The 11,482-nt window shown below is 44.2% G+C and overlaps 1 long non-coding RNA gene across 1 annotated transcript in view; it reads right to left on the bottom strand.

Moving 5' to 3' along the window:
- Positions 1 to 8,237: 8,237 nt before the first annotated feature.
- The window catches only part of LOC125342516, an 8,976-nt gene continuing 5,731 nt past the window's right edge, over positions 8,238 to 11,482 (bottom strand). Inside the window, exons 3-4 of the long non-coding RNA XR_007209236.1 lie at positions 11,240 to 11,259; positions 8,238 to 8,356 (exon numbers count right to left, since the gene is read on the bottom strand). This is a non-coding gene — a long non-coding RNA (uncharacterized LOC125342516). The remainder of the gene's footprint in view (positions 8,357 to 11,239; positions 11,260 to 11,482) is intronic.

Genomic DNA, 11,482 nt, shown 5'->3' with positions numbered 1-11,482 from the left:
CACATAGACTGACTGATCTTTTTCACATCAAATGCACAAGCATTCTTCAAGTTTCTACAACTCCCCATAATCTCAGACTTGTATTTAGAACATTCAGGATAATGACTCTCTTAATTTTTGAAGTCAAAAAGTCTCCAAAAATGGCCCAAGTCAGAGTTATCATTGCTCCACAGTATGTGCTCATTTAGGACTGTACTTGTGGCATCACACAGGCTGCAGTAACTTCCTAAAATGGTAAGCCACAGTTTACATGTACATACACATCCCAGTTTGGAGCCATCCTTAAATGCTGGATGAGCAGGTAGAACTAGAATAAAAATTAAACATTGTATATTCAGTCCACGAACCACCAGCTCAAAAGGAACAGCTAAGTGAATAACTCAATCCAAGAGGAAAATGGTTGCCCACAGGAAGGAGCTAAGGATTTACAAATAGGCAAAAAGCACATGCAGGATGTGGAGAAAAATCAATGCAGAACCCAGTGGCTCACACCTTTAATCCCAGCTACTCCAGAAGCTGAGATCAGAAGATCCTGGTTCGAAGCCAGCTCAAGGAGATATATCCAATGTGGGACTCTCGTCCGACATTAAGCCTCAAAAATGCTGGAAGCATAAATGAGGCTCAAGCGGTAGTAGTCCAGGATCAAGAAAGCCAAGGGAGGACATGAGACTCTGAGGTCAAGCCCTCGTACTGCCACCAAAAAAAGGCACTAGAATGTTCTGCCGAGGACCTACCAAGGGGGAGTGGAGGAGGCATGTGACCATGTCCTGTTGATTCACCATCACACAAAAACAGCACAGGAGGTTGAGCTTGACGTGGGAGGCCACCATGGTCTTCTAGGTGGAGTCTATCTACAAGCAGCCTTGATGAACAAACTCATTCCAGTCCTGCTCTTTCATACACAGCAACTTCTTGGCTTGAACAGGAAGGAAGCAGAGGAAAATGGTTTAAAGAGGGGCAAAATCAAAGCCCATGATTCCTCTACTCTTTATCATCACAACCACAATCTAAGCCACCAGTGCTCACACCTGTCATCCTAGCCAACCAGGAGACTGAAATCTAGAGTGTACCTTGAGGCCAGCCAGGGCAGGAAAAGTCTGTGAGACTCTTTATCTCCCATAAACCACACAAAACAAGCCAGAAGTGGCGCTGTGGCTTAAGTGGTAGAGCGCTAGCCTTGAGCAAGAAGAAGCCAGGGACAGTGCTCAGGCCCTGAGTCCAAGCCCCAGGACTGGCCAAAAAAAAAAAAAAAAGAATCTCATGGGGTTTCCTGCCTCAGCTCAAATCCTAATCCTGAGGTGTCAAGTCTTCTGAGTAGCTGGGACTACAGGTGTGAGCCACAGTGCCCAGCTGCCTATTTCTTAGAAAAGTACTGAGTGCTCATTCACCTTGTTTAAAGGAGGGCTCTTCTGAGGGGAGTTCAGAGCAAGGTTTTCAGGATTTACAGCCCCACTGCTGGTTCTTGGGGTCAGACAAGAACTTGAAAATATACAAGAGTTGTTTTAGTGGTATTCAGTTTTCCAAAGTTGTAGCCTAAGCCCAGTACCAGTCTTGTGCAAAAAAATCTTAGCGACAGTGCCTAGGCCCTGAGCTCAAGTACCAGGACCAACACAAATAATAATTATTATTGCATTCAAAAAATATTAGGGCATAATAAGCATCTAGATTATCATCAAAATAAAAAATACTTTTAGCTCATTTCTGTTTACATAACACTGAGATTTTGGGGTCAGTTTAAGGTTACTCACTGGCTAATTTATTGTATCTTTTTTTTTTTTTAGCATTAGAAAAGTTATTTTCTCTTGCCGAGCCAATGTCCCCATGTACTTGTCGGTTTGGCACATTCATACTGTTTTTCCTTACCACCATGGATATCATAGTTATAGGGAGATATATACATCACTCTTCAAGATGAAAGGACTGACTTTCGATTTAAACCTACATAGAAACATGAGTGACTTCCTAAGCACCGTTAACACCTGCTAATATGCTCCTTTGTAGTTTTTACAAAGCAAGTTGCAGGTGTGGCAGTATCCTGTGATAGCACACATGGGTGTCTTATTGTTAGGTATTAATCATCTTTCTCAGGGTAAGACTTTACATTAATCTGTGCTATCTGCCTGGCAACTATCTGTCTGTGGCTGCCATTAGAATGGTCTTATAGTTCTACTTGCAAACTTGCTCAAAGCCTTTCGTATTCTTTCTTGTTCCATCTTCTTTTCTGGCCTTTCCTCTGTGAGTTTGTGCTTAGTTCCTAATGTCATCTCAGAACTACTGGGTTTCTCTCGGTTTCTTTCTTCCTCTTTTTTTTTTTTTTTTTTTTTTGCCACGGTTTACATTTTGTTAGATCTTGGTGGGTCCAGAAACTCATCTGTTGCCCTAGCATTTGGCTTTCCTTTCTTTGTCAATTTGTTTCTGAAGCTTGGGCATTTACCTCTTACTTTCCCTATATGTGTACATGTCAGTATGCTCAGCTGGGGCTTTCCTTCCTTTTACATGGCCTTCTTTCTCTCTATCATTCTTTTCCATCTCTCTCTTCTCACATACTTTCTTAGACAACTGCTTCATTTTTTTTTTTTGCCAGTCCTGGGCCTTGGACTCAGCGCCTGAGCACTGTACCTGGCTTCTCTTTTGCTCAAGGCTAGCACTCTGCCACTTGAGCCACAGAGCCATTTCTGGCCATTTTCTATGTATGTGGTGCTGGGGAATCGAACCCAGGGCTTCATGTATACAAGCAAGCACTCTTGCCACTAGGCCATATTCCCAGCCCTTTATTGTATCTTTTATTTACAAATTTCAGGTTGTTTTCTCTGTGTATTTTAACTAGAAACCTTAAAATACTAGTTTTATTATTTTTTACAAGTAGGTTTGCATAGGGAGGGTGAACATAATAAAATAGATCAAGTACTTCATAAGAGATGAAAAATATGTACAGCTTTACTTCAGAAAACACTTGAAAGGGAACTTTCATATTTGCACTTGGTGAGAATAAGGAATAAGGGAAAACATTCATGATTCCATGGGCTTCTATACTACAATTTTCAGTTTTCCACATCTCAGAAATACATCCAAGCTGGGCACAGTGGCTCACTCCTCTAATCTTAGCTGTCCTAAGAGGCTGAAAGGACTTTTGGTTCAAGGCCAGCTGGGGATAAAGAAGGTTGTCAGGATCCCATCTCAACCAAGAAAAGCTGAGTGTTGTGGCAGGTGCTTATCATCTCAGGCACACAGGAATGTAAACAGAAGGATTACAATCTAGGACAACCCAGGAAGAGATTTCTACAAGACTCCATGGTAACAGAAGAAGCGAAGTACGGGAGTCTAAGCCTGTTATGCCAGGAAGAAACCATCAGGAGGATCCCAGTCCACGTTGAAGCAAAAGGTGACACACCCTAATCTTAAAATCAGAGTCAACAGGGCTACAGGTGTGGCTCAGGTGAGCAAGCACCGGGACTTGAGTTCAAATCCAATTACTGCCAAGAGGAAAAAATAAACATCAAAGACAAAGGACTGGGGACTTAGATCAAGTGATAGAGCACCTGCCTAGCACATGCAGGCCTCCAGTTCAAAATACTGCACTGTCAAAGAAACAAAGATGAGACTTTCATCCATCATAGACTCCCTTACAGATTTTCCATTTGACATAGCTGAGTAGAAACATGGATTCATATAATTGGCCCCCACTGATACGCTTAGGGCACAATTCAGTGGGATTTTCTTTACAAGGAAAATAACAATTTTCATGAGCAGAATATAAAGATTTTAAAATAAAGATTGAAAGCCAGGCACCAGTGGCTCATGCCTGCCATCCTAGCTTCTCAGGAGGCTGAGATCTATAGATAATAGTTCAAAGCCAGCCTGGGCAGGAAAGTCTCTGAGATTCTTATGTCCAATGAACCACCAGAAAAGCAGAAGTGGTGCTGTGACTCAAGTGGTTGAAGGCTAGCCTTCAGCAAAAGAGCTCAATACAGCACCCAGGCCCTGAGTTCAAGTCTACAACTGAAAAAAATACAAATTTTAAATGATTTTTTAAAAGCCAACGTAGACTGAAAGAGCGGCACATTTGCTGGCCACTCCTTGGACCTGTTGCTTGTCAACTGAGGGCTCTTCTAAAATTCCCTGGAATCTTGGAGCTCAGAACATGCCATGATGGTTCTGCTACTAAACAGGAGGAAGCCAAGGTAATCACACATAATACTGAAACGCTCTCTCTAGTTATAGACGCAAATCACAAAGTTGAACACACACAAAAAGTAAAAATAATAAAGACTCAGGCACTGGTGGCTCATGCCTATCATCCTAGCTACTCAGGAGGCTGAGATATAGAGGATCACGGTTCAAAGCCAACCTGGACAGAAAAGTCCATGAGACTATTCTTTCCAAAGAACTAGCTCAAAGTGGCACTGTAGCTCAAGTGGTAGAGCACCAGCATTGAGCACAAAAGCTCAGGGACAGAGCCCAGACCCTGTGTTCACTCCAGAACAGGGAAGGGGAAAAAAATCTGTAAACTGAGAGGTAAGCAGTTAGGAAATGAAAATTAGTGGCTTACCTTACCTGGAGAAATGTCACAAAACACAAAGCCCAGGGTGTGGAGATGGTGTAATCCAGCAATCATGTCAGCACCAAACACTCAGACTACATCTTCCAGAAGGTTTCCATCCTGAGCAATAACTGTCTCTCAGGAGCCACCTGCAAGGAGTTAAGTAAAAGACATCTCCATAACCCATTACCATATTAACGAAAGAGTGAAGCTGGGTACCACGGCTCACACCTGTAATCCCAATTACTCAAGGAAGCTGAGATCTGAAGATCACAGTTCAAAGGCAGCCTGGGCAGAAAAAAATAAATTAACTAATTAAGGGGCAGTGCTCAGGCCCTGCATTCAAGCCCCAGGACTGGCGGGGTGGGTGATCAGGGGAGAGAGCCTCTCTGACTTATCTGCCTGGACTAGCTTTGAACCTCAATTCTCAGGTCTCAAGCCTCCTGAGAAGTTAAACTATCTCAACATTTGATGGTGCTTGATTATTATTCAGTGTATATATAGAAGTATGTAAACTTATTGCTTTGATTATTGCTGGTTCTAGGGTTTGAAATCAGGACCTGGGTGCTGCCCCTGTGCTTCCTATTTTCCTCAAGGCTGGTCCTCTGCCACTTGAACCACAGCGCCCGGCTTCCAGCTTTTTCTTTCTTTTTTCATTTTCTTTCTTTTTTTGCTGGGGGGGGAAGTTTATTGGAGAGAAGAGTCTTAAAGACTTTCCTGCCTGGGTTGGTTTTGAACCATGATCCTCAGAACTCTACCTCCTGAGTAGCTAGGATCATGGATATGAGCTACTGGTGTCTAGTCCCATTTGTTCCTGCTCCCCTCCCCCCCGCTCTATTACTGCTAAAATATAAAAACTTTCAAGCTAAAAGCCAAGGAGGCAACTGACACACCCATCTTCTCCACTGGATTCCCAGCAAACTGTGTAAAGAAACTACTGTGACATGAATTGGCCACTAGGTGGTGACATTTACTAGCTCAAATGTCTTCAAGCTTTTCTCAAGTGCAATTCTCATTTCCACAATAATAATAGTAAACTATAAACATGAAGGGTATGGGCTGGGAATGTGGCTTAGTGGTAGAGTGCTTGCCTAGCATGTATGAAGCCCAGGGTTCAATTGCTCAGTACCACATACACAGAAAAAGCCAGAATTGTTGCTGTGGCTCAAGTGGTAGAATGCTAGCCTTGAGCAAAAGCAGCACAAGGACAGTGCCCAGGCCCTGAGTTCAAGTCCCAAGATTGGTGAAAAAAATTTTAGGGTGGATGATGCTCTGCCTTTTATTTTTAATTTTTTGGCAGGGGGCAATATGTCCCAGCACTGAGATTTGGCTTAGGACCTCACACCTTTGCTTAGCTGTTCTGCTCAAGGTTGGTGCTCTACCCATTGAGATATGCTTCTGGCTCTTGGCTGGTTCACGGCAGGTCTCACTGACTGGACTTTTCTACCCTAGGTTAGGTCTGAACTGTGATCCTCAAATGTCCTCCTGAGTAGCTAGGATTTACAGGTGTGAGCCAACCTGAATCCAATTTGAAAGGACTTGTTTAAAATAAGAACTTGAAAGTAGGAACCATCCTCTTTCTTGGTAGACACTGAAGATGTGAGACGGAAATTATTGATAAGTGTACTCTGATTCTGGCACGTGGGGTTTGAATCTTTCCCTCATTCACTCACTAATATTAAAGTTCTTAGAATCAACAGACCTTTTTATTTTTGCCAGGACTGGGGCTTGAACCCAGGGCCTGGGCTCTATTCCTGGGCCTCTTTGTGCTCAAGGCTAGCACATTACCACGTGAGCCACACCACCACTTTTGGCTTTTTCTGAGTATTTTATTGGTGATCAAGACTCTCATGGACTTTTCTGCCCAGGCTGGCTTTAAACCACGATCCGTAGATCTCAGACTCCTGAGATGCTGGTATTAGAAGTGTGAGCACTGGCATCTGGCTCAATAGTCCTTTGATTAATCACAGTTTCAATGAATATTTAAGTATTAGCTGCCATTATGATTGTTTCCTTACAAAAACAGTGCAGATCTTAATCAAAGATGAGATGGATTTCTGACTGTGCAGGTGCCAGTACTGGGACTTGAACTTAGGACTTGGGAGCAATCCCTTAGCTTTTTCTCTCAAGGCTGAAGCTCTACCACTTGCATCACATTTCCCTTTCCAGCTTCTGGTAAGTTAATGGAAGAGTCTCTCAGATTTATCTGCCCAGGCAGGCTTCGAACCAGGATCTTCAGCTCTTAGCCTCCTGAGTAGCTGGGATTACAGGCCTGTGCTGGGCTCCCATTCTTCCTAATCTGTTTACACATGAAGAACACCACAAGAGTCACTGATCTGATCAAGGAATACACTAGACTGTGATATGAATACGTTCTCAGCAATTTTCGCAAAACCTGGCGCCCACTCTCACCTGTACAGAGCTCTACCACGAGCCACAGGTGATTGCTGGTCTTGTACCATTCATAAAAAAATCACAATATTCTTGTGCTTAATTTCATATGTGAGATGGACCTACCGGGAAGAGAAAAGAAATAAAGTGGGTTTTTTTTGTTTTTTGTTTTTGCTTGTTTTTTTGTTCTTTTTTGTTGTTTTTTTTTGCCAGTCCTGGGGCTTGAACTCAGGGCCTGAGCACTGTCCCTGGCTTCTTTTTCACCAAGGCTAGCTAGCACTCTGCCACTTGAGCCACAGCGCCACTTCCGGCTTTTTCTATATATGTGGTGCTGAGGAATCGAACCCAGGGCTTCCTGTATACGAGGCAAGCACTCTACCACTAGGATATATTCCCAGCCCCAGAAATAAAGTTCTTGAACTCTTGATCATAAAGCCTACTTGACTGTGTAATCAGGAGAATTTTTCAATGATGTAATTTATTTCCAGACATTAGAAAGCAGGGTGGGGAACGCTGGCCATAGGGAAACAGGCTAACAATGCATGATCTTTACAAACATCACGCCTGTTAGTTATGGCTACTAGGGAGGCTGAGCTCGGATGATCCCATTTTGAAGCCTGAGTACACAAATGCAAAGAGAATCTCCTCTCCCATTAACCAGCACAAATCTGGAAGTGAAGGTGGTGCTCAAGTGATGAGCATCAGTCTTGAGTGAAAAAGTGAAAGAAAAGCACAAAACCCTGATTTCAAGACCCATGACCAACCACAATAAAAAAATCTCCAAGGCTTTCTTGCCCTGGCTGGCTTTGAACCGTGATCCTCAGATCTCAGCCACTTGAGTAGCTAGGATTATACAGGTAAGCCACAGTGCCCGACCCAATGGCCTCATTTATTAACTTGTTTCTCTCTCTCTCTCTCTCTCTCTCTCTCTCTCTCTCTCTCTCTCTCTCTCTCTCTCTCTCTCTCTGTCTCTCATTTTGTTTTGTTAGTGTTTGTGGGTACCAAACCCAGGGTCTTGTGCATGATGGCCCAAGGGCTCTACCACTGAGCTACATTCCTAGCCTTTGGTTTACTGAGATGGGGTCTAACTAGATATTGTTGAACTTGACATCCTGTCACCTCCCTGCTGCTGCGATTACAAGTGCCCACTAGCATACTCAGTATTTTGCTAGTCGCTCTTCTGATTGGAGCTCTGCCTCTCCCAAGGCAGATGGAAACACAGCAGACTTACCCAGTTGGTAATTTCTGGTCTTTTGCACTTTTCCATACAAAAGATGGCCACAATGTAGATTGTTCCCTTATGCCGCCCTTATGCCGCCCTTTATAGACAATTGTCTTATTTCCCCTGCCAATCTCCTCATAGAAAATGAAGTTTTCCATTGCTGGGTTAACTCCTCACAGAGAGTAAGAAATCATCTTTAGCTCCTAAAAAGAAAATAGAAATGACGCTGATAGATACAACTGGATGAATGATGTGTGGATGCATATGCAAATATGCAAATAAATGTGTAAATAGCTCAATATGCAAATAAGACACTTATAAATCCCATTCATAATTACAGATAATAATGAACATAATTATGGCTAATAATGCCCATATGTAATGATATAATAAACAAGACTAATGAAATGGCAAGTCATAAATAATTCAATTTTCTTTTGATAAGATCTTGGGCTTCAGATGTAGGTCAGTAGTAGAGTGCTTGCCTAGAAAGGAGTAAGGTTATGGGCTCAATTCAATTCCTCAAGACTAGAAGAAAGAGGGGAAAAAACTTCTAACCAGGTGCCAGTGTCTCACAACTACGACCCTTAGCTAATCAGGAGGCTGAGATCTGAAGCTCCTAGTCTCAAGCCACCCTGCACAAGAAAGTCCGGAGATTTTTTTCTTTTGGTCTGGACTTGAACTTAAGGTCCTGTGCGATGTCCCTGAGCTTTTGTGTTCAAGAGTAGCGTTTTAACACTTGAGCCACACCTCTACTTCTGGCTTTTCAGTGGTTCACTGGCTCTGAACCATGATCCTCAGGTTTCATTCTCCTGAGTAGCTAGGATTATAGGCAAGAGGCACCAGCGCCAAGCTCCTGAAAGATTCTTAGGTCCAATTAACTAGCAAAATTCCAGAAGTGAGGCATTACTCAAGTGGCAGAGCACCAAGCCTTGAGTGCAGAAAAAAATCAGAGGGACAGCATCTATGCTGTTGGGCCTGGGTAATTGCAGCTGTAGTCAGGACATGGGGGTTGCATGGTGAGTGAACCAATGCATACTTTATTTCAGGAGGGCCAGGGTTTATATAATGTTAGAAATCAACTTACAATTTCAAGGATAAAGGTTAACACAGCATGTAATCCATTATGATTATAAAAATTGAGGAATGCCATTACTGGAAGGAAGGAAGCTACTACAGAAGTTTATCTACCACAAAAGTTTGCTGCTTCAAATAGAGTTTACTTATCTAGGATGAGCTATTTCCTACCTAGCTATTGTTTGCTCAGGACTTGGACCAGGACTCCATTCATCTAGAAGAGACTTCCTTGTTTACTATGAAGAGACTGCCCTGATTACTTGGGGGGAAACTTTCCTATTTACTGAGAAGAGACAACACTGATTACTTGGGAGGAGACTTTACTATTTACTGAGAAGAGACTGCCCTGATTACAGTAAAGAGACTTTGGTATTTACTAAGGAGAGGCTGTCCTACCTATATTGAGAATCTACCAGTAAAGGCAGCTGGTCAAACCAGTCTCCTCAGGGAGACTTTGTACAGGGGAAGGGGAGATTCTCCTGACAAGAAGTGGCGCCCTTTGGCCCACAGACAAAAAGAAACTCCTTACTGGGAATATGTTCCCAAGGGCCTATTAGTATGCTAATGAGGAATCCAAGTAACTGTGCTGAGGCTAAGTCTTCCACTTGGTCAGAGAAATTAATTCTCCCACACCATGCTCTGAGTTCAAGCCCTGTCCTGGCATCTGTGCACACATACCAAAAAAGCAACTGTAACTTCTTACCTGGAAAATTAACTTAAATACAGAAAACTGCAGAAAAATGAATCTATAGAGGGACACGCTACAGTCAGCACCCACCATCAAGGAACCTTCCCATAGTCTATCTCCACAACTCTTTCTGCTCCCCCAAAATAGTCACCCAGCTGGCTCTCCCATTTTCTGGAGCTTGAACTCTGTCCCTAAGTTTCTTTCCCCCAAGAATATTACTCTATCACTTTGAGCCACAGCATCACTTCCAGCTTTTCCTGTAAGTGTGTTACTCAGGAATTGAACCCAGGGCTTCATACATGCTAGGCAAGCACTCTACCACTAGGCCACATTCCCAGCCCCCCTAACGCTCTCTTTTCCCCTCCTTACATTTCTTTGCAACTTTTCTAACCAATGTATATTGTTCCTGGTCGCATAGTCTTCCTTGCTTTCTAAAAGAATAGTGCTGTCTGTTTCTTTCTGTTTTGTCTGTTGAGTCTCTTTAAATTCACTTAAAAAGGCATCTGAAACCCACCCCAGGAGCCAAGTAAGAGCTAATGGCAAGTACATGAATTTCACACTCACAGGCAAAACAGTAAGAGAACAGGTGACTGCAATTAACTAGAAGCCCGGGGCTGGGAATGTGGCCTAGTGGTGGAGTGTTTGCCTCGTATACACGAAGCCCTGGGTTCGATTCCTTAGCACCACATATATAGAAAAATCCGTAAGTGGCGTTGTGGCTCAAGTGTTAGAGTGCTAGCCTTGAGCAAAAAGAAGCCAGGGACAGTGCTCAGGCACTGAGTTCAAGCACCAGGACTGGCAAACAAACAAAAACATCACTCCCTCCTTCCTGGAACCTTCCAGAGGGCCCAAACCTGTTATTTAACAGCGAGGGCAAGTTGGGGGCTGATGGTGCAAGATACATCCATCTTGGCCAAGCCAACCCGACCTTTCCGAGGAAGGACTTTGCTCAGCACCCAACAGGGGCTGTTTTAACTGGGGCTCATTTGCAGGCTGAATTGAACCTCCGGGGCTGGGAACAGCTGAGGTGGGGGCTGGGGTCCCCCGGAAACCCCACCATATCATCCCACCCACATCACACAGGGGGCCAGGGCTCAGAGTCCACACCGGAGCACCCCGAGTTTCTTCTCCCCACCCCCCACCCCGGTTCACCTGGGTCCGGGAACCCGTGGGCCTCAGCTCCAGGCCACACAGAGCAGAGTTTGAGGAGAAAGGCTGAGATCCAGGCCTAAAGAGCGACCCAGGGTGTTGCCCAATACATGAGGCTGCTGAGGGAGACACCAAGCTGGAAACAAGCACTTGAAATGCCTGAGTCCCTCACCAGATCCTCCGCAGGAAAGACTCCAGCAAGTCCACTTCAGGATACCCGGCTCCGGGCGGCTCTGCCTCCTCATGCAGGCGGGTCCACAGGTCCGGGCTAGGGAGGGGGAGAAACTAGTCCCAACAGCATCGACCTGCACAAGCAAGCGGGAGCCATTCTTACACGCCTCGCCTCCGCCCAAGCCTCGCTCCTGTCTGCATTTGGATTTGCCCCATTCTTTTCCAAGGTAGTGAAAAAGACTTG

The sequence above is a fragment of the Perognathus longimembris genome, chromosome 26 (assembly GCF_023159225.1).
Source record: "Perognathus longimembris pacificus isolate PPM17 chromosome 26, ASM2315922v1, whole genome shotgun sequence".
Taxonomy (NCBI): domain Eukaryota; kingdom Metazoa; phylum Chordata; class Mammalia; order Rodentia; family Heteromyidae; genus Perognathus; species Perognathus longimembris.
This window is presented reverse-complemented; position numbering and strand designations above follow the sequence as displayed.